This window comes from Macrotis lagotis, chromosome 3, assembly GCF_037893015.1.
Source record: "Macrotis lagotis isolate mMagLag1 chromosome 3, bilby.v1.9.chrom.fasta, whole genome shotgun sequence".
NCBI classification, from domain to species: domain Eukaryota; kingdom Metazoa; phylum Chordata; class Mammalia; order Peramelemorphia; family Peramelidae; genus Macrotis; species Macrotis lagotis.
In genome coordinates this window covers 266,204,376-266,229,215 of record NC_133660.1, presented here as the reverse complement: position 1 = coordinate 266,229,215, position 24,840 = coordinate 266,204,376, and the positions used below count along the sequence as shown (strand labels likewise).

Below are 24,840 nucleotides of genomic sequence, written 5' to 3'. Positions count from 1 at the left end.
TTGTATTATTTTTCCTTTGATTATTTTGATGACAAATTTCATTGCTCATTTCCTACTAGTTGACGTGACTAGACTCGACCTCTATCACCACATGCTCCCAGGACACTCTTCTCTATGACAACCATCATCTTCCAGACTACCTCACCTTGGTAAAGACTGTCCTTCAATACCCTCAGCACCATTTCCCCTGCTCATTAGACAGCCCCTCTAGAGCTCCTCTCAAACCTCCATTTAAGCAGGATTCACAAACCATCCAATTCTTCCTTTCCCACAAGCTATAATCCTTGGATTCTCTTTTACCTCTCTTTGTAATTTCTCTTACATTCATTTTCAGTGTGTGGTTATATGTGTTTGTATATGTCTGTATATATGTTTATATGTGTGAGTGTTATATTTCCCTTATTGGATTTTAAGCACCTTGAAGCAGAACCTACCATTTAAAATCCATAGCACTTTGCACAGTGTATCAAAGGACATACTGGGAACTTAAATATCAATGAACTGATTTATTGTCATGGAATAAAGCAAACTATCATATTAAAGCAATGACATTGGTTTAATTTTTAAATTCTCTTAAATTAGACAAAGATCTTATATCAGGACCAGGAAGACTGTTTCCGGTCCAGATCCTTACATACGTTGACTGAATGAACTCAGGCAACTTTAGCAAAGTACCCCAGGCAACTCAGACTAAAGGCTGGAGAACAATTGCTGATCTATATTGCTGGAAAATGTTTCCTTACCCAGGAATCTCTAACTGATAAAATCACAACTTCAGTTTAAGAAACTGAACAAAGTGTCAGTCACTGGGGAAATCATAGGTTTGTCATTACAATTGATTATGGTGAAATATTCCTAAATTGTGCAAATTTAAAAATGTAGCAATTCAGAGTATGTGTCATTTTGTAAGCATAAAAATGCCCCAATTTGGGAAACCTTTCCACCAATGTCAAATACAGTCTATGATTTTAGGAAATGACTGAAGGGCAAAGAAGTCTTATAGAAGACATCTAAGGTCACATAGTTAATAAACTTTAGGAGCAACGTTTTAATTGAGATTTTGCTAAGTCCAAAGCTGATGCTGTACCTCTTTCATATAATCTGAAAATAACCAAAAACAATTTTAGTCTTGAAAGTAAAAGGTAGAAGGATCCACCATTGCAGTCCGTATGAAAGCTTATTTATTCTTCCAGCTTTTCATTTTGTTTCTCAACATGGAGAGGAACTTAGAATCACACATTCAGACTTCCTTTAACCAGACTAGTCTGAAGTCGATTTTAATCAGTGGCTGCTGGACCATAGTAACTTGTTCAGTTGAAGAACCATCTCTCAATCCCTCTTGTACCACAAGGATATAAATATCAATGCTATGCACAAAGGGATTTCTATACTTGTCTTCGGGCAAAAGAGATGATATTCTTCTCTGCAAAAAGATAAAGGAGAAAGACATAGAAGAAAACACACATAGGTGACATTTAGAACAAGAGCCTCAGCCTCAAACTGATTCCACTTTGACAGAACTGTCCCAAGAATAAAGTAATCTGAAGCTCTATCACTCCCAGGCACAGCTCCAATGGTGGAGGAAAATGGCCAGATTTGTTAATTAATGTGCTGAACTTTCAGAAACTATATTCTAGAGATGTTGCAATGCAACCATTTCCAAAAGGAAAAATGGCAATGTCTTCAGTCTGCCATTCTCAAGAACCATGATTACTCCTTTGACTCTTGATATATTTTGTCTCCCAAATCCTCAAAGATATGTACATTTGATAAAACACCTCCAAATCATGGCCTCATCCTGCCTAGAATTATAAAGGTAAAAGTATTTCTAACATCTTCTTGAAGGACCAGTCAACCTTACTTCCATGAAAGTTTCATACAATGAAATCATGACTTTGTGGTGACAGACTGGATACACTCTTCTTTGGTCTCAAAGGTCATTATTAAAAAATGTATTTAATTTGGGCATAATAGTATTATAGAGTCAATGAAAGAACCAATAAACGTTTATAAATGTATGACCCCAGGCAATGCACTCCTACTAGTGAAGGACCTTTGCTAACTCACTCTGTGTTGCTTAATCATTAATAAGATCAAGATAGGATCATAGATTTAGAGCTAATGAACTTTTTGAGGTTTTTCAATTGCATTTTAGAGATGAGATAACTGAAGCTTAGTGTAGTTCAGATCATCTAGGTAGTGAACATCTGTGGTGGACTTTGACCTCTAATCTTTTTATTCTAAAGCAAGTCTTTTCATCCTTTACCATACTTTTTAGGAATTGAACAGATAGGAAATAAAAGCACCAAAATTTGAACTCAAGCCTCCTGACTCAATATACATTGTTCTTTCCATTGTTCAGAAAATCTCTATTTCTAAAGTGAAAATGAACATAGCAGTACAGGTTTTGAAAAAACATAAAATCTGAAATCTTCAGTGCAAAAGGCAATGGAAGTAGAATGACCCTGAACAAGGATACTGAACGTCTGGAGGGAGAGAGGGGAATTCAATTACCTCTCAAAATGGCTTTAGCCTTTTACAGAGATATTTTTCTTCTCCTTAAAGGAGAACATTTAGGGAAGTTAGAGAGAAAAACGTACCAAGGTTTTTCCTCTGCCTTTCTGTTTACCATGGATACACCAGCATCTCCAAGACAGTTTGAGGTATTTACATGCTTCCTCCCCCAGAAGTGTCAGAGCAGACAGCCCCAGATCTGCTGTTCTACTCCAAAGAAAAGAAGAGCTGATAAAACAGGTTTCTATTACTGCATGTCCATTTCTGAGATAAAACTGCCAGGAAAACACAAGCATTTTGCAAGCCAAGATCTCAGGGGAGTGATAGAAGACCCCATGTTTTCTTGTAACTTGTCAATGTAAAACTTAAAAAGGACTAAGATGTGTTAGATGGGCTGGTTCTCCTCTCTTATATCTGATGAGGGCCCTGTGTAATCCATGCCACAGAAGGAAGAAGAGTTACAAACAAAAGCTTTTGGGGGGGTTGGAGTGATGAGAACAAAGCCAACATCAGTCCTTCCCTGCTAAAAAAAAAAAGTGGCCCTTTCTTTTCCCTAGCCCTGCCCATTGGCCTTGCATTGGATAATATTGTTTCCACAAAAGCATCAAGTCAGAAAAGCAGGGTTCAATGCTCCCATTAACCTTCAAAATTCAGTTCTGGTCTTTCAGTGGCCATCAGGCAGCATATGTAGTAGGTTGGGAGGGACCTTAGAACACAGAATGTCAGAGCTGGGAGAGACCTTAGAACAGAGAAAATAGAATTTCAGTCATAAAGACATAAGAAAATATAGAATATTGCAGCTATGAGGTAGCATTCAAAGAAGGAAGAAAATTAGAATATGGGATATCAGAACTGTAAGACACCAGAGAAAATAGAATGTAAATGTTGGAATAGACCTTAGGACAAAAGAATATGTAGTACGTATGGACTGGAAGAGACAGATACAACCCAGCTGGTCTGGGGATCATCTTTCAATGAGAGAATGGGGCATGACCAGTAGACAAAATCAGGGGAAATTATGCATCTCTTGTGACACTAAAAATCTCTATTAAACCTTGTGGTGGCATCATTATTAAACTTTCTCTTGATTGGTATCTTCAGAATATGACTGTGCTCTACTTTCTGAGGACCCAACACAATGTCTCCAGGCACTTAATGAATACTTATTTGTTGATTGAGTACATATATTTGGAAAAAGGATGAAGTTTTTCTGTTGGCACTTTCTCTAGAAAAACAGGAATAGCTCTAACTAATTCATTATTCAACTGGTTGTACTATAATCACACATTTGAAGGACTTGGACAGATAGCTGAAAGTTTGAGTGGCTAGTAGAAGGGATTAATATTTATGCATATAATCATTTGGTTTATTCCCCGTGTGTGTATATGTTTGGAATTTAACCCTCTTTCTAGTTTTTTTTTTAATTTTTTTTTTGCAAGACAGTGACTTACTTGCCCAAGGTCACCTAGCTAGGTAATTATTAAGTGTCTGAATCTGGATTTGAACTCAAGTCCTTATGACTCCAGGGACAGTGTTCTTCTATCCACTGTGCCACCCAGCTCCCTCCAAACCTCTTGATAGTTTTAAGGATTCTTAGTTTTATAAGGTTCTATTCTTATACTCTGAAACCTGGAACAGTAGTACAAAAAGGAAATTTAAATGAGAAAATAGCTAGGAAGGATGAAAGACCTAGGTTGTTACATCACCCTCTTAATTGCCACCCCATTCCTCAGCAATGGCGATGACCTCTGAGGCTATGTATTCAGTAAATGTAAAGTACCAAATAAATAGTCTGGAGCTGAAAACAGAAATGCTGAAACAGCCCTTCAATCACAAAATGTTAGTTCATGCAATGTCAGAGATTGAAGGACTCATAGGACACGGAATGGGAGAATGTAGATTGCCATTGTAGGAAGGAATCTTAAAACAAAGAATAGTCCAACAAAAAGGAATTTGGGAGAGTTCTCTGTCCTGGCTCTTAATTTTACCAAAAGAAAACAGAAGCAATTTCTTGCTATGTTGAACCTTCATAAAGGGAGATGAGCACCCTGGATCCCTTCTGCCATGTTCCTCTTTCCTCACTCCCCAAACCCAGTGCTTTTTCACGGGACTTATTCTTTAGCTAGACTATATGACCTAAGACATCTTTGGCACTAATTTACTATCATCTCTAAACAGAACATGTGGAAATTTGATTCATGTCTGAAGTGAATATTCATTTAAAGCCAACAATCAATCTTTCCCCAAATTAATAGAACACAAAAGGGGTAAATTATATATTGTTCCATTTGATTCTGTGATACTAGGAGTTTAGCACAAAAGACCTGAGATTAATTTACTTAAATTCTGATGTGGGCTTTAGTATATGAAATTACCTTGCATGCTGAGGTATTAGGGGAAAAAAAAAACTACCATTAATTTTATTTTAGTCATGCATGATTATAAATAAAGCATCGCAAAGGACTTCAGAGACTGTCTAATATAATTTTATAGGTGAAGAGTGTGAGGGCAAAGGATAGTGAGTGACTTGCCTAAAGTTACACCAATAGGAAATGTCAGAGGGACTGTGAGCTTTTCTGACTCTATGACCTATTCTATGTACTCTGCTACGTACTTTTAATTCATAACAGACATTGAAACGATGGAATGAATCCTAGGATAATGCCACCATTTTGGCAACTTGCACTTCGAAATTTAATTTCTGTCATGGACACTGAAGGCAGGTGATTCAGGAGAGGGATATTCTATATGGAAAACTGATTCTAGTGTGTAAATGTAAAGAGGGGTATTTTGGAATCTCGATTAACAGCATGTTCCAATAGAAAGTTCCATGGACCTGGGCTCATCAAAAAAAAAAAAGGTCCTTGGGAAACTTAAAGTTATTAACCTCCCATACTTAATTTTCCTTATTTGTAAAATAAATGGTGGTGGTGGGCTGAATGGCTTCTCTTTTTGCTTTCAGACTGATTTTTATTAAACTTGAAAAACTTGAAATAATATAAATTATTTTAGATATCACCTGGAATTAAATGAATGACTATTAATATTTTCCTGCTACCTGATATGATCAAATATAATAATGAGAGACTAAATAAATGTGATATTGTCTCTATCCTTAGTTACCTTGTTATATATGATAGACGTAATCAACCTGAAGAGAAAGGAAGGGAATGAGTTTATTAAGTACCTCATTTGAACCTCACAAAAACCCTATGAAACAGATGATATTCTTATTCATATTTTATAGTTGAGAAAAAAAATTTAATTGATATTTCACTTTTTCAAATACATTTTATAAAAGTTTTTCTACATTCATCCTCATGAATATGTATATTTTTAAGTTACAAAATTTCCTTCTACCCTCCCATCCCACCAAGCTCTTTCCTCAGCAGAGAAAATGTGTTTGTGTTAACCATGATTACAGATTAGTCATTTTTGGTATGAGGAATTAAGATAAAGTGAAAGAAGTAGATAAGAGAATTTTTATTAAATGATTTTAGTGTTCATCAGAATCTAAAGGGGTATTTTTTGGTTTGGTTTGATTTTTCTTCCTGTGGATGGGAGTTGAGAAAATTTAATCAGGCAGAAGTTAAAGTGGATGTGTCTGGGATCTCAAAGCTTATGAATGTCTGAGGCCAGAGTTGAATACATCTTACTGAGTCCAAACCCAATACTCTAAGTACTGTACTATTTAGCTACCTCTAGAAATATTCTTTCTAGACAATTACATTTGTCCAGAAAAGAATTATCAATTAAAGCACCAAGACGTTTGGATTAACTGTCACTGGCATGATAGGGATTAGTCTGGTCTTGAGAATCTGACTAATGAATGTATCAACTATACATCAAACAATTTCCAAATCTATAGATTTGGACCAAGTTGAGTCACCAAATCTACAATCCTTAGCCACAATTTCAGTAGCTTTTTAAGACTGGCAAAGGCTACTAAGTAAAGAAGGAGAAAAAGTACTAAACTTGGATTCAGATGATTTTAATTTAGTTTTTGGGTCTACCATTCAGCATCTGTAACATTTCACTATCAATTCCCTAATCGGCAAAATGAAAATATTGAACTATAGATGATGTTCTTCTTTTTCTCGATCTATGATTCTACTATTATCACAAAAATCCTGGAATGTAGCTAGTATATATATATATATATATATATATATATATATATATATATATATAATTAGTTCTTCTTTTCTAATGAGGATTATGAGATAATTAAAGACAGCTGACATGCCTGAGAATGTGTGACAAATATAGAAATTGGGAAGGGAAGATTCAGTAGTGAAAACCAGGCATGATGATTGCCAAATCTCGTTCTACTATATATGGTGTTTATCCCGAGAGGCAAGAAAAGTAGAAATTGAGATATTCTAGCTGAATTGAATACAGAGATTTTGGAGGTAATAGGACTGACATGATAACTCAAAATTAAAATGCATAATTGGTCAGGAAAGACAGGAAATGAGTAAGTTAGGAAAGCTGTGCTGATGGTATGTGAATTAAAAGACTGTCAATTAATGTGATGGATTGATCATTTCCCCTTTTGTTCTATGAAGCTTTTTTATTATCTTTTACGCCCCTCTAACGGACATGCACACATACAACCCCCCTTTTATAAAAGCCTTCAGAATAAATATGAAGCAATATAAATAAATGCAAACAGAAAAAGTCACATGGATTTATTTAGATTCCTCATGTAACCTGAAGAAGTGGGCTGTCCTCTTTCTTCATTTTGCAGGCAAGGAAACTAAGGCTCAAAGAGATAAAAAGACTAATCCAAAGAGACAATAAAATCAGACTTTGAATCAAGGTATTCATGACTCTAGGTCCTGTCATCTTCTCACTGTCCTATTCTGCCTGAGTCTTATTGAAGAATGTTCTATTTATAAATCACTTGACTTACATTAACTCCTTTGAGCTTCATGACAACCTTAGGAGGGAGGTCCTATGTGTATGATGAACATCATTTTTTGAAGGAGCAAATTGAAGTTCAGAGACACTAAATAACTTGCTTATATTTATACAGAGAAAGATGATTCTATTCATATCATCCTGCCTCTTAGTCCAGCCCTTTATCCACTAGACTAGCCTGACTGTTAGATTTAAATTATAGACAAAACATATTGCAGAAAATGTGAATTTGCCCATTCTGGTTTCTCTTAGAAACACCAAAATGGGGTCAATCCTTCATCCCAACCAGGTAGATAAAACAAGAAATAAACATGTCAGACTCCAATAGAAATAAGCATACCACCAAACATTCAACTAAATGGTACATGTCAGATTTTATTGACTCACTTGAGGAAGAAATATCATTACTGATCACAGAGGAATTACCCAACCTGATATAAAATAATGTATGTAGACATTTTCATGGGATGTGAAGACGAGCAGAAATGGACCATTTGGGTTGAATGAGAGCTCCACAACAGAGCCTAATTCCTATCTTTGGCTCATACCAAACTGCCCTAATTTTTTGGCCTGGCTTTGGAAAAATACAATAGAATTGTCTTCTCTGTATGTTGTCTTAAAATTACATTTTCTATTTTAAACTCTTTTTTTTTTTATTTAGGAGATCTTGCCAGAACATGCAGTCTCCTGCTTAGAAAAAAAAAAAGAAAAAAATCCTGCATTCAAAGAGTGAAATAGCAATAGCAAAAATAAACAATAGCAGCTTGGACCTAATAATATTTTATTTTGAATTTTTCTCTAGAAAGGAAATCATGGGATTCCATGGTCATAGCATATACATTTAGGGTTCATGTAATTCCATTTCATCATTTTACAAATGAGGAAACTGAGGCTCAGACATATGAGGTGAATAATTCAAAATAATACAAAAAGATGAATGATAAAACGAGAGATAAGAAATGCCATTGTCTCTTACATATACTCCAATTAAAAATCAAAGTTCTTGTTTTGCTCTGATCTTATTATTCCAAAGTAAGTAAACAAAAGAATACCACTCTTCCTATGATACCACTTTGCAACAAAGAGCTGGAGAAGAAAGATCAGCCTTAAAATACTTTAACAAGCATGATAATGGACTTTAGTTATTTTGGAGAAACTAAGGTTTAAGATTGGAAGGTCAAATAAATGGATTTTGCTTTCTGTCTCTTTATCCTTTATATATCACAGGATCTAGACAGAGCTGTATACAAATGATGTGGCAATCTTAATAATGCGGTGTGTAGGCATGACTGAATATCTACTCCATATTTGTTTTGTCCACTTATTGCATATCTATTGTTTTTTCACCTTTCCCCACTTTTCCCATAAATAAAAAAATAAATCTTTGAATTCTACATTCATTCATTAATCACATATATTAAATAACTACAAGTATAAGACAAGTGGATTGCGCACTTAGGATACACAAACAAAAGTAACTCTTTCCTTCAAGTTCCTTACATTCATTGCAAAAAGGTACATCTGTCAGGAGCAAAATAAATGAATGAAAGTTGAAATGAATTGTGGGAAAAAAATCTTGGAACTTGTATTCAAATTAGCACAAGAAAAAAATAGTTCAAGGTTGACTCATGAAATCATAGAGAAGGAAATAACTTCAGAGATCATCAAAGCTAGCCATTATGATATACAGTTTCCCAATAACACTGACAGTTGCCTTTGAAGACAGTCACACAATCACAGAATTTCTAAGGTGAATTGGACTTCAGGGACCTGAAGTCTTAATGCACAACTTAATAAAATCCACTGTACAGGATTCTCAATTTATGCTAACTTCATTATTCTATTACTTGAAGACAGTCACCAAATCTAAAAGTTGGAAAAGACTTCAGCAGTAGTAATACCTGTCTCCAAAAGTGATCTATAAAATAGCCAATGGATGCCTCCAGTTTCTGCTTTTTAGGCTTCTCATAGAAATCTACTACTTTCCAAGGTAGTCCATTTCTAACCTTCCCAATTTCCCTGTTGCCCTCCAATCTCACATCTTCAGTTACCTTCCAGATACCTGGAATTGATGTCTTGTAGACTTTTGAAACTAAAGATCTCCAAAATGAAACTCTTTATCTTTCCCTATAAACTTCCACTTTCTCCTAACATCCTTATTTCTATACAGGGCAACATCATCCTTCCAGTCCTCATGGTTGTTACTTAGGAGTCAGCCTGTTTTTTCTCACTATCTTTCACCTATCCCTACCCCCATAGCCAACCTGTTGTCAAAATCTGTTGATGTCATCCTTCCTATATTTCTCAAATATGCCCCCTTCTCTCCTCGGAAATTGTTTCCACTCTCTTCCAGACGCTCATCACTTCATATCTGCCTCAGGTGTTTCCCCATGGGACTCAATTCCCATTCAGTCTTCAAAATGATTTTCTTAAAGTTCAGGTTCGATCATGTCACTTCACCATCCCCCTGCCCCCTCACACCTATTTCTTAAACTGTAATGGTTTCCTATTCTTCTCAGGATCAAATACAAAATTCTGCCATTCAGTGCCCTTTATAATCTAGGCTTCTCTTACCTTTCAGCTTGTTATAATTTTACCACCTTGAAATGAACTTTTTCATCCAGTAACACTGACCTTCTGGAAGTCCACAAAGAAGGCACACAACCTCTCCACTTTAGGCATTCTCTCTGATTGTCCTCTATGCCTAAAGTTCTCTTTGTCCTCCCCTCCTCACATTGGCCTCCCTGACTTCCTTTAAGTTCTATCTAAAAACAACTCCCACTAGAGATGTTCTTGAACCTTTATTCATCATAATGTTTTCCCTCTAGTCATTTACTCTATGATTAAAAATGACTTACTTTTAAGATATTTATTTGTAAACTTTTTGAGTGCAGGAATTATCTTTTGACTCTTTTTGCATTTCCACAATTCACACAGTAGTAGATATTTAATAAATATTGATTAATTATATCATGGAAAAAATATTCTTTCTGCAACTCAAGCAACAGGACAAAGGGATTTTTAATTTCTATGAATGCACTTATTTTTATCCTACTGGAGGGCAGAAGAAAGGAATGAAAAGAGTAGAACACCAGATAAATATAGAAATTTGTGACCAAAGGCAGGGGATTACCGATTATTGTGGCCCTGGTACATGCACTATTCTTTGTTTTCATTCATTATTACTTGAACCATACAGGGAATGAATAGGAAGGTGACTAGCATTTACTTGATGAGGAACTTACAACTTTTTGAAGAGGCCAATTCTATTTCTCAATATCTCTAATTATTAGAAAGTTTTTCTTTTGTTTTCTTTTCACTGAACATTAAAAAAAAAATCTGACTCTCTGCAATGGGTATCATTCTATTTCCCCCCCTCTGAAGGTAAAGGGAAAAAAAGGTCTGCTGTTTTCTAGATGAAAACTTTCAAATACAAGGAGGCAGTTATATTATTATGATATCTACTCTTCTTCTTCTCCTCCTTCTTCTCCTTCTTCTGCTACTGCTGCTGCCACTTTCTTCTTTCTTCCCATTCTCCTCCTATTCCACCTCCTCTTTCTCTTCTTCTCCTCCATATCTCCAGTTTCTTCTTCCCATTTTAAAAATTTATTTATTTTCATCCATATGCCCATGAATATTCCCAAGTTACAAAATTTCCCTTCACCTTTCCTTCCCACCCGTCAGCAGGGAACAGTCAGGTTAGCATTTTATATGCATATTTTGATAAACATGTTTACAAATTAGTAATTTTCAGCATGAAGAATTAGGAATAAGGGGAAAAGATACATGAGAGTTTTTGACAAAGTGTTCATCAGATTTGGAAGGATTTTTTTTCTATAAGGTTCTTTTCTTCCTCTGGATGTCAATAATATAATCCATAACCAGTCAAATTCCGTTGTCCTAGCTCTCTGCAATGCCAAGAGGAGCTACTTCCATCAAGATTACTCATCTCACAATGTTGGTGATGATATGTAAATTGTTCTCTTGGTTCTACTCCCTTCACTCAGCATCAGATCCCATAAATCATTCCATGTTTCTCTGGAGTCCAATCATTCATGGTTTCTTATAGAATAATAATATCCTATAGTATTCATGTGCCATCACTTTACCCATGTCCCAATTGATGGGCATCCCTTCAATTTCCAAATAGTTGCCACAACAAAAAGAGCTGCTATGAATATTTTGGAACATGTAGGATTTTCCCCATTTTTAAATTTCTTCTACATATGGACCTAGAATTGGAATTGCTGGGTCAAAGGGTATGAATAGTTTTATTGCTCTTTGGGGCATAGTTCCATATTGCTCTCCAGAAAGGTTGGATCTGTTTACAATTCCACCAGCAATGCATCAATGTCCCACAACATCTTCAATAGTGATCATCTTTCCTTTTTCTCACCTTGGCTAATCTAAAGGGTGTGAGATGATACCTCATTGTTCTTTTAAATTTCATTTCTCTAATCAACAGTGATTTGAAGCATTTTTTCATATGATTTTAAATAGTTTTAATTTATTCATTTGGAAACTGTCTGCTCATATCCTTAGACCATTTATCAACTGGGGATCTTCCCATTATTCTATGAAAAAAATCTCAAAGATCATCATAACTTTCTTCTCTTGTCTATAGATGCTCAAGTCGGAGTATTTTAGATGTGATCTCATTAGGACAGACTACAACAACACTTGTACTTCTCTCCATCTAGGCATTATTCCTCTCTTGATGTGACTAATTAGACTATGTCATGTCATTTACTAGTATTGGCCTTCAATGTAGTATTCACTTCAGACAATCTATGATTAGACCCAACTGAAAAGGAAACCTTTCCATTTTGTTAAAATGCACTTGGATTCCACTGATATAGGCTCAAGAACTCAGAGGGAACCCATGCAACAATGAAGCATTAGTGATATTAATTCATATATTAATATATATGAATAATTATTATGATATAGAAAGGAAATTGTGTGAATTTGTAGCTAATCAAAATACATTTACCCAAGTTTTGGAAAACTGACTCTTTTCCACTGAAAGGAGGGCTAACTGTATTAGAAGTCAGATGAAACCAAGCATGGTGAAATGGTGTACTTACTACAAAACAAAGGGAAAAGAAAACAAAACAAAAAAATGATCATTCTGCCTCTAAGGTAAAATTAGTCTCTAACACACAAGAGGACAAGAAATCCTATATTAGAACCAGTTGTGTAGCTTTAAAGATAACTAATAGTAAATTGAGTAGATGAAACATTTCAATTCCATTGGATTCAGCTGATTTTGTGTTAACAGATTCTTCAATACCGGAGGAAAATCACTGATGAAGATGCCATTATTATTTGTTCTTAATAAGGTTGAATGTTAACTCAGCAGCAAAGTTGCATTTTTGCTAGAGAATGACTTTGAAACAGGAAAACCCTGGATCCAATTTTGCTGCTGAAACATATTGGTTAAATCATCTATGATTCAGACACTTTTAGACTTCAATTGGGGAATAGTTACCAATATCTATCAATAGAGGGAGTGTCTACACCAGGAGGCTAGAGCCTATAGAAGTGAAATAATGGGTCAAGTTCTTCATGAGCCTCCCAAAAGTAAAACATTTATTGCCTTTGTAAAGTTCCTTTCTTCCAAGAAGACCAAAAAATTGTTATAAAATGAAAAGAAATTTTTAAAAAAGAATGAAAGTCATTGACATCTCACCTCTCACAATAGTGGAAAAGGTCCTAGTTCTAGAGAAGAATCACATCCTACTGCTGATATATGTGTAGATATATGTATTTACACACTGCATATCCATATATATGTATACATTATGTTATTGGTATATATATATATATGCATGTTTGTGAATGTATATATATATATATATATGTATATACACATACACACACACACATATATATATATATATATATATGTATATATACATATATATATATATAAAGAGAGAGAGAGAGAGAGAGAGAGAGAGAGTGATCTTGTTCAAGTCACTTAATAATGGGTTCCAGTTTCATCATCTGAAAAATTATGCTGTTAGATTAGATGAACTTTGAGTTACCTTTCAACTATTAATATAGAATCCTATGATTCTTCATAAAGATTGGATAAAATATTTTTTTTTACCTTTACCAGGCACCACCCCATTTCCTGGTTATGCCCTCTCTTATTGATGATTATGGAGAATTTTCCCCTTAAAATATCCAGCATGGTTATAATCTATGTAAAAGAATATACTTCAGAAGAAATCTCAGTGATGATCTCCTTCTAAAATAAAGGAGATAAGGAGAAATGCACAAAATTGATTTTATTAGAATAATGATCAGATTAATAACATTGCTTATATCATATCATAGTTTATGCCATTCAGAGTGATTTAACATCCATTATCATATTTGATCATCATAATCACCTACTTCACGACTGAAAAATTGTGATACAGAGGTTAAATGCTTGGCTAAAGATCACATAGAAATTTCTCATCTAGGTCAGAAGTGTCATTTATATTAAGACAGCAAATTATCTGGGGGAAAGCAGTGATGAAGAAAGATATAGATATAGAAATATTTTATAACCACACCTCTTAACCACTTGAAATCTAGTTCAACTCGTTAGTTTTGCCTTATCTGGTCTTAATCTCTTTATTTACAAAATTAATATGAAGAATACTAAAGTTTCTTCCACATAAATGTTTCCAAAGTCCCTTTGTCACTTAATGATCTCTGTCTGATTCTAACATTCTATGTTTATGTTTTGAGCTCCCTTCCAACTGTGACATTCAATGCTCCTTTTTCCAAGGTTGTTTCCATTTATAGCATAACAAGGGCCTATTCAGCTATGACATTTTGTAGATATGATGAAACATCTTTTACCTCTAGCATTCTATGTTCCTTTTGCAAGGTTCCTCCAAAATCTAATGTTATATGTTCTATAATGACAAGGTCTCTTGCAACTTCCTTATTCATTGTTCTTAGTTCTGAAGAATATGGCTTTGTCAATGCATTATTAGCTTTTTGGGAAGAGAGAGAAACTAATCTTCAGTCACCCCCATTCTTGGATATAAAAGAATACCACAAAGGGATAGACTGCCAAAAAAAATGGGTGTCTGATATTTATTTGGAAGGAAGCGATAATCACAGTTCTCAGTTGGGTCTTTCATTAGGTTACCGAAGGGGGAAATTATGAAGAATTATTCCTTTGATTCCAGTAATAATAAAATCACAGAATATTTAATGTTGGAAATGGCCTCAGAGATGATTTAGTATATCCTATAGTTCAAGGAAAATATTACTTATAAAATCCCAAATAAGAATACATAGTCAAAAAACTCTGAGATAAATGTAAACAAAATTATTTTGGGATTAATATTTTACTTTATAATGGAATCTCCCTTAGTCAATGATCTCCTTGAGATAGAGAATCTTGGGATCAAAGATTATGAACATTTTAATTACTTTATTTGCATCATTCTAAATAGTTTGCCTTCTAGATGGTCATTTCGTTAATGTATCTATCTTAATATTTTTATTTTACAATTTTGAGCTGGATACTTTTCTCCCTTCATCCACTCCCTTCCCTACCCATTGAAAAGACAAATGATATGATACCCATTACACATGTGAAATCATGCAAAACATATAGTGTGACTTCTACAATTGCCTTCATTATTAACTATTCTCATCTTTTATGATTGTTGCCAATTTACTAGGTGTGAGGTGAAACTGCAGGTTTGTGTTAATTTGCAGTTCTCTTATTATTAGTGATTCAGAGCATTCTCCTAAGTGAGAAACCTCCCTCTATGAATACAGTTTGGCACCTCTGCAACTTGTAGAGTCTGAGTAAGTGAAAAGACCACTGAAAAGGTTTCCAGGGATCCCACTCACATAGTATGTGTTAGGGGCAGGACTTGAACTGAAGTTTTCCTGGCTTCAAGTCCAGGTCTCTATCTAATTTGCAGCACCACCTCTCCTATGCAGAATGTGAACAAATTAATTGAAAGTTGTCTAGGATTTCTAGAGCACTTCATCAGAGACTTCTCTTGAAGCTTACCTCCAACATGAAATAATCATTGGGCCAACTGACTTTTTTTTCCACTTTGACATCTGCTTAAGTAGACAACAGTATTGTTTACCCTGTATCTCATCCAAGAAGTCTCTGTGTCCAAAATAATGTGTGTTTGTGTGTGTATGTGTGTGTGTGTGTATGTGTGTGTGTGTGTGTTTGAGTGTGGGAGATCTTTTTTTTTTCCTCTGGGAGGAAGGATTGGGGAACTTCATTTTAATACACAAAGAATGAGGTTGTACTTATGTAGGTGGGTGCATGTAGGTGTATTTCAATCTCCTTGTGAGAGAGCAAACCATTTCCTGAAACATCTCTTCAAATTCCGAGGTAAATCATTAGTAGACATGCATTTTTCTCCTCCAAAATGACAGGCAGATTTAGGCTATTAACAGAGAAGCAGATCTCTAAAAGGAAATCATTATCAGCTTTCCCAGTGCTTAGTAACTTCACAGATTTCTGTCTTTCTTTTCTCCTGGGTGTGTAGACTGTAGGACACAGTAAGCCTGCAGTACAATCTTGAAAGTTGTTCATGCTAACGTCTAGGTAAAGGTTGCCCTCCATTGATATTTCTTGGTCTCAGAAGTTAGAAATAGCTTTTCAAAAGCTACAGTCCCTGTTGGATGCTGTTGTGGGTACTTATAATTTAGTCCCTTCCTTTGTCTTCTCTTTCTTCATTAAAGCAGGTAAAAATGCAGCATAACCTAAGAAACTGGAGGGAGTGGAAAAAGAAAGAAATGGACTGGTGACAAAAGAAATGTGGATTATATATAAAACATGTAAGAACAATTAATAAATGTTTACCTGCATCTGGATGTATCTTTGTGTTAATTTAGACTTGCTAGTAGATTATTACCCTAATTCCCTTTTCACTAATACAATGTGTGCTTTATCTAGCATAGGAGCCCAGTATCACCAAATTATAGAAAGTTTGATTAATTGGAAGATAACTCTAATATTCATATAATTTTATCAACTCATTGATGCAAAACATCTTTTCATAGTATGAAATGCAAACTATCCAAGCCTGTCCATCTTATTCTAGGTGCTCCTTAGGGAGCACAACCAGTGTGCCAGGGAAGAAATGTGCCGTATTCTCTTGAGACTTTTGGAGTGCCAATGGAGATCCTATTATTATCCCCTGTCCTTGTCATATAACTGATCCATTCTCTTTTTCTATCATAATTTTTTCATAATACCATTTATCCTAAATCTTTTAAGTTCATCATTTCTGGGACTATTGAGGTTAAGATCAGGTGTTGTATTTGGCACTTGTTATAGCCAATTCAAGTCCACTATATGCTTCTCCCTTGTATCCAAGAGAATGAAATGTTAGAAACAGAAGGGACCTTAGAGCTAAGGTTTCATTTTAGAAATCAAAGGAAAAGACTTCAGAACGTTTTCAGTCTCATCTCTTAAAATATTGCAAATGAGGAAATTGAGGTTTGGGAAGGGAAAGCAACATAATTTGTGAGTCCTGGAGCAAGTATTCTAACTCAAGTATTTGGATCCCTGATCTAGTGATTTTACCATATCACCATGCTTCTTCTTTTATGTCTTGTTTCAATTAGATTGAGTTTTCCTCTCCCATTGAAACATTTATCTTAAACAAAATATTCTAAGGATGATCTATGGCCTAATTAATAATAACATACTTCTTTGGGTTACATTGTTTAGGCAAAACAACAAAGGAGATTTCCTGCTTAAGAGAGATACAGATAATTATTAGCCCCAATATGTGTCATTCTCTTTGATTTTCCAGGCAGAATTTTCCATGTCTGGAATGTAATCTCTTCTCAACTTTACCTCTTAGAAGCCTTCAATGTTCAAATAATTTGCCTCTTTCTATGGAAAGACTTTCCAAATCTTTCTAACATTTAGTTCTTTCTCAGTTATCTTTGAGATCCTAATATATGCATAAGTCAAAGTTTAAAGTCTGACCTTGAAGAAGATTTGCATTTAAAGAAACATATATAAGGCAGGCCTTGCAAACACCTTGAATGTAATCATGGTGGGAGAATCAGCAATTTGGATTCGCAATCACAGAGTCATCTTTAGCTCTTCATTTTTGTGCACAAACCAATTGCCCACCATTTTCAATCAGGTTCCAGGTCCTATTGATTGTAATTCCATTATATCTCTTGGCCCTTTATCCTCACGTTGTGATGAAACCTCATCATCTCTCATCTAAACTACTGCAACAATAACAATTTAATGGGTATCCATCCATTGGTCTCTCCCCTCTCTACTCTCCACTCCATCCTTCATACCATGGCCAAGATAATCTTTAGATCCATGTCATTATCCTGCTTGAGAAACATCCTATCAGTCTGTATTCTTTAGAATAAAATTGAAAAATAGGGAACTGTTTGGAGCCAAATAATCTTTAAGAATTGGTTTCATACATAATCACTTCTTTTCCTTCATTCTTTTATTGAAAAAAAAAAACTGATCTATTTCTTTCTCACCAAAATTGACTCTTCATCTTCCACATCCATGATTTTACTGAAGTTGTCCCTCAGATGAAGAAGGCACTCTAGATTCATCCTCTTGTGTACTTCTCTCAATACTATCTTCCTTCAAGACTCAGCCCAGCTGTGGCCAAGTTTGTGGAGTCTTTCAGGAATTGTGAGGTAATGAGAGAAGAGGAGGAAGAAGGGAGAACAAAAGGAAAGGAGGGGGATAGAAGAGAGGAAAGAGAAAAAGAGAAAGAAGCAGAGAGAGAGAGAGAGAGAGAGAGAGAGAGAGACAGAGAGACAGAGAGACAGAGAGACAGAGACAGAGACAGAGACAGAGACAGAGAGTCAGAAGCAGAGAGAAACTAAGAGGGACAGATAGAGACAGAGGGAGAGAGGGAAAGGGAGAGAAACGGAGAGATAGAGACAGAAATAGATACAAAGAGAGACAGGTGTCCTTTCTTTTCCTTTATGTTATTACTAGGACAGTAAATGAGAATCCTACTCTATTCCCAGGGGAAATATGAAAGTATGAAAAATCTTATCTTTAATCACATCTGTGGTCATAAAATAGGAATGATATCTTTCTAAAGGGGGAATTAGAGGAAGTAAGACAAAGTCAAAAAGCAAAAGTTTTCTAATTAAATGTAACAACTAATTTTGAGAAACTAACAGGATTAAACAGTTTTCTTTAAGATATATATATATATATAATATATATATATATATATATATATATGTATATGATTGTTTTCCAAAAGTATCCATTATGTAAATTCAGACTGAGTTTGTTTTAGTTACAAGATTTCAAATTTGAATTAAGGATTTTGCATATAAAATTATATTCTAATTGTAAATAGATGAAATTATTTCCTATTTTTAAGGTATCTTTCTAATAATTAAAAAAACAGAAGAATCCATTTTACAGTTAGGGCCTCATTTTTTTTAAAGATTCTTATATCAAACAGGATTCTTATTTTAGGTACAATATTTAGGTAAAGAAACAAACAGCAACTTCAATTCTCTGAAATTTCAGGTTTGGAGAAGCAAATTTAAGTGATTGTACTAAATTGTATGAAGTCTAGTTATTATAGATTTTAGGAGAATTATACTGGAATCTTTAGAAGCTATTTAGTTCTTGAGAAACAGAAGCCCCTTCAGAGTTCTCCTGAGAATGAAGCCAATTCCAGAATGTCTGAAAGAAGATATCTCTAGGGGAAGATGACTTCATGTTATATCTGGGACTAAAGAAAAAAAAATGAAATGATGAAATGAACACTGGGAATGGGTTATTAGGATACAAGGATCTGATGTTAGTACTGATTATTTAGCATTGCATTGCCTTGCTTTTTGTTCCATTTCATTGACATTTAGGATTAATTTTTTTCTTACCTGTTGACATGTAAACATCCCCTCTAAAAATATATTCCATTGTGAGTACACTAAAGTAGTTTCATCTGTAACCTGATTTTTAAATATTTTAAATAATTCTGATTTATGATTTAAATAATTTAAGATATTGTAATTATGAAAAATGAATACACTTTTAGATTTGGTTTACAGATAAGTAATCAATTTGCAAGCCATCTCCAATTGCTGTGATCTATATTTTCTTGTTCCTTGATCCTGGTGGCTCCAGAGGAGAGAGTCCCCTCTCACTTAAATTCAATTCACTTGAATGTCATGCCATCACCTTCCCAATATCCTGGCACTCTTCAAGAATAAAGCAAAAAATAACAACAAATTGTCCAAGGGGAGGGCAACTGCCCCCTCACCACACCCCCAGCAAATCCATAGTGTTAATTGAAGGAAACAGAGTGACAATTGAGTGAATGTGATGAACTTAAATTTTAGAGTTAGTTTAATTCACTTTTTATTCAATTATTGATCTGATTCTGTTTCTATCCTATGAGAAAACTTTTTTTTTTCTATTGTGGGAATTCTAAGGAAACTATTGGATTGTTTGAATCTAACCCTGTATAACTGCAAAGCTCGACCATCTCTACCTACTGCTTAGAGAATCTTAACTAAGGACTTTAGTTATGTTGGCCAGAAATCCAGTCATATGTAAAGATTGATGCAAGGTGTTTTCTTTCAATTTTGCATTTTTATCATCTTATTTAATAACTAGTCTTATTGTGGTTAGTTAGCTATCCTTTCCTTGTTTTTTGTTTTGTTTTTTTGTCTGTTTGTTTTAGTTTTTGCAAGGCAAATGGGGTTGAGTGGCTTGCCCAAGGCCACACAGCTAGGCAATTATTGTCTGAAATGGATTTGAATTCAGTGCTCTATCCATGGAGCCACCTAGCTGCCCGAGCTGCCCTCTTCCTTGTTTCTTGAATTGAATACAGACACCTGGGGGGGCGGAGTGCGACTCTTCTTTTAGGCAATTTCATCTGTTTGCTTTCTCACATCCAACTTGGAAAGTCCTTAAGATTTTCAACAATAAGAAATCATTTTATCTAATTTCATATCCAGATTGTTTTCTTTTAATTAGTTAGTCTTTTTTGATTAATCTTTTTTAAGGCATAAAATTTTATCTCCTTCTGTATTTAAAATCTGAAGAAGGTGACTTGTCCAGATGTGTTATGCAATTGGGATACATTGATTAATAAGTCTATATTTATTATCATACTCATGAAGCTTGAACCTTTGTTTCATCAGTCCTTTCTTCTTTCAGCTGCCATGGGGGGGGGTGGAATTCAGGAATCAACAACCACAAAAACAAACTCATGCAACTTTGAGTGCCTTATACTAAATATAAATGTTTCAAATTGTGCTCGTATCAAAGATACTTAAATATAAGGTCATATTTCAACATAAATGTAACTCATTGAATAAATTACAGTATGTGAAGTCAAGAAGACAAATTTAAATCTGGTCTCAGATATTTATTACCTGTGTGACCCTTGAAAAGTTATGTAACCTCCGTTTGTCTCACTATATAGATAAAATGAGATATTTGTAACATACTTTGCAAAACTCAAAGCACTATCTATTAATGTCATCAATTTCAACCTTTTTTTAAATACTTGATGGATTCATGATTTCCTTTGGCCAGCAGTCCTTCAGTCCATTCCCTCTTATCTTTTCTAAATCTACATATATTCCCTAGGGGACTGATCCAACAGGATGGGTGCTTTCTCCTACTTCTTTTGATATTGTATTGGCTAACAATGCAACAGGCAAAAAAAATGCATGCCATCATCTCTCATCCATAATTGTCGTTTTAAATTCATGTTTAATGAGATATATATATATATATATATATATATATTCTAATTCTTTGCATATGGCCATCATTGATTATATGCTCAGTTATACACACCATGTATCTTCCTATTGCCGTCTCTGTCTCCTGCAGCTTTTATTAATGTGAGATTTCAGTTGTTCAAAGGATCATAGATACAGCACTAGAAACCACTGTGAAATTCATCTATTGAAATGTTCTCATTTTAATGTTGAAGAAACTAAGAGCTGTAGGGACTACAGGATTTATTCAAGGACAAGGTAATGTGAGAAGTTGAATTTGAACCATTTTCTGATTCCTGATTGGAATGGAAATTCCACTGGACTGAGATGCTTCCCTGCCCCTTCCAATTCATGGGTTCACCTGGATCCATGTACGTGGAACTATCTTTCAACCAAAGGGATAGATCTATAAGTTCACAGAGAGAAGATTAATGACTTTAAGAATCCTACTTTTGAGAGAAGGCATAAGGCACACTACCAGATATTTGGCAACTAAGTCATTCTAAGCTATCAATCATGCCCTGAGCCAGAAGACCTGTCTGAGCATAGTAAAATAAATTGCTCCCTCTCCTTTGCCATGAATAGAGCCTTCCTAGCATCTTCCACTCCAAAGAAACATAGTTTTCCCATTATACCCCATTCACTTCTCTTCAAAGAGATGTGTCTTTCTTTCAAGTCCAAAAAAGTCTAATCTTTTCCATCAAAAGGGGTGAAATAAGGAAAGGGGAAATAAAGCAAAATGCACATACTTTGACTTCTTAGCTCAGGTTTATTATTAGATTAGAATTTCAAACTAGACATTTATTGATTTTTAGAATTTTTTCCCATGTATTGGATACTTAATACTGATCTTCACACATTGTCCAAATGACCTTATCTTATGTCTCAGCTCTGGGGAGAAAAAAAGACATTATAATAATAATGTGAGTTGACACTCCTCCCCTTTTATTAATCACAAGTCAAAAAAATTGGAAATTAAGGAATGTATTTAAGAGAAATGGGGAAAAGACATAAATTAAAATGTTCCAAGGAGATCCGCTTTCCCTGAATTAGAAAAATGAGAGAGGAGAAGAGAAAAGAAGGAAAGAAGATTCTCCATTCTATTCTATTTTCTCCATTCTCTCTCTCTCTCTCTCTCTCTCTCTCTCTCTCTCTCTCTCTCTCTCTCTCTCTCTGCTGCTGCTGCTCTGTCTAACCATCCAATCAGCCATTCATCTATCTTTTATCTTTTTCCTATCATCTTTTACATTTTACAAAGGGAAAAAATCCTTACTGGTACTTATCCAGACAATCCAGAATTGGATCTTTTGTAACTGCCTCCAATGGCTAATTTTTTTGTTATTATTTTACTGGTGAATGCATTTTGGAAATTACAGATACCCACTACTTAATGGTCCATTAATATCTGGGTATTCATTTTATAGTCAGACAAGCTGAATTATAAAATGATTATTTAACTTACAAAAGGTTTATTGAGAGGTCTATCATTGAGCTAAAACTTGAGCAGAGACCTTGATTTTGATAGAAAAATTAATTATCATACTTCTATAATACTTGAAGAATTAAACATTCTTACCTCTTTTGAAGTACAATGGATAGTTAATTGGATTTAGGTTCAGAGCATCTCAGTGTGTATGCTTCTCATGATGTTTAGCTGCTGGATGACATTGGAAAAGTCATTGACTTTCTCTAGTTCAAAACTGGTTTTTTAAGCCATAAAATTGATGATTCTAAATTTTCTTTATAGCTCTTAATCTATGATTCTAAAAACCAATATTGTGATTTTATCAGAGAAGTGCAGAATCTCAGAGTTGGCAAAAATTGGATGATCCTATCATTCAGAGGACTTTAATCTTGTGTGTATATATGTGTTTATATGCATCTATAATATATGATATCCAAATGCATATATACATTGTATTTTGTTCTTTCTTTCATGTTCACATGCATGGATACTTAAATATATGTGTATTGGTTTATACATAAATGTTTGTGAGCATGCATGCATATACATGAGCTATAGAAGAATAGTCTATTAAGTATTCTCTTTGAATAAAATGGATTCACATAATTATCAAGTCTCTTACCTCTTATTGAAATAGTTAGATTTTTCTTAATGAATCTATATATTTCATGTATATACATATTTTTATATATCTATATTTATGAGTATCTAAATTTCTTTTCTGCCTTCCATATTCACAGATCCTTTGAAATCTTCCATAGATTCCTTGGGGACGGCAAAGTATCTATGAACTGAAACTTAAGAGCTACTGATCTAATCCAATGTAACTGAATAAGTACCTCTATTGCAAACTCGACAAGCAGGTATTCCTTCTGAGCGTAAAGGTTTTCAGTGACAGTACGCCTCCAAAGACATTCTGTTTCATTGATATTGTTGTTCAGTTGTTTTTGTCACATTCACCTCTGCATGACCCCATCTGGGATTTCCTTAGCAAGATATTGGAGTGGTTAGTCATTTCCTTTTCCTTTTCCAGGTCATTTTGCAGATCAGTAAACTGAGGCAAGCAGAGTTAATTGACTTGCCCAAGGTCACAGAGCTAATCAATATTGAGGTCAAGTATGAACTCAGGAAGATGAGTTTTCCTGACTCCGTGACTGGTACTCTATTCACTGTGCCACACATTTTCCCAATTCTACAGATGATTAGGTTTAATTGTTAGGAAGTTTCTCCTTATGCTTTATTTAAATTTGCATTTCTTCATATTCTGCCCATTGCTTTATGTAAAATCATGAAAAATCTGATCCTTCTCCAAGGAAAATGTGATGCAAATCCTTGAAGATATTCATCATATCTTCCATCAATCTTCCTCCCTTTCTCTAGGATAAGAGTTACTTCAAGTGATCCCTATCCCATGAGATCCAGAAGCGTTTAAATCATATTGGCTCACAGAATCACAAAATATGAGATTTGGTAGCCATCTTAGTGTCCAGCTAATACAACTTGCACCTGAAGTAAAGACCTACAACTCGCTTGACAGTCATTCATCCAGTTTTTTCCCTTTGTGGGTCAATCTAATAACTCCCAGGTCAGCCCATTCTATTTATTTTTCTAATTCTAGTCTTAGTTTCTTAGATTTGTGGAGGAAGAGACTGTGGCTCTTGGAGGCTTTCCATGATTAGAGAATTTGGAAGTGATGAATCTTACTTGTTAATCCAAATCTTCTTTGACTTCCATTTCAGGTTCCAATTTCCTTCCAGTCCATTGACCAATTAATTTAACTACACAGGCATAGTATGCACCTTCACATCCATGCCTCAAATTCCTCTTAGGATCAAAGGAAACCCTGTGTGGGGAAGCAATGAGCTATAATAGAATTGTGTGTAAGTATTCTCTTTGAGTAAATTGGGTTCACATAATTATCAAGTCTCTTACCTCTTACTGTAATAGTCAGATTTTTTTCTTAATGAATCTTGATGCATAAAAAGAAATATATGTATATAAGTAATTTTTCATATTTCATTTCACTTGTATTCATATAAAACAAGATGGAAACAGTTGCTTGGAAAAATGATAACTCTTAGTTCTTAAGTTTCTGATAAAATTTTTGCATCAATTTTATTTTGGTGGGCAAAAAAATTGTAGAAATTATTCTAAACAAACAGGGACAGTGCATTCAATCCAATTAG

General features: G+C 34.6%; 1 long non-coding RNA gene across 2 annotated transcripts in view; it reads right to left on the bottom strand.

Annotated features, from left to right (window-relative positions):
• Nucleotides 1-22,010: 22,010 nt before the first annotated feature.
• Nucleotides 22,011-24,840, bottom strand: part of LOC141516548 (uncharacterized) — a 64,083-nt gene continuing 61,253 nt past the window's right edge. The window contains exons 3-5 of one of the 2 annotated variants that reach the window (XR_012476736.1): nucleotides 23,494-23,640; nucleotides 22,766-22,846; nucleotides 22,011-22,080 (exon numbers count right to left, since the gene is read on the bottom strand). This is a non-coding gene — a long non-coding RNA (uncharacterized LOC141516548). The remainder of the gene's footprint in view (nucleotides 22,081-22,765; nucleotides 22,847-23,493; nucleotides 23,641-24,840) is intronic. The other variant, XR_012476737.1, reaches the window with a different exon arrangement.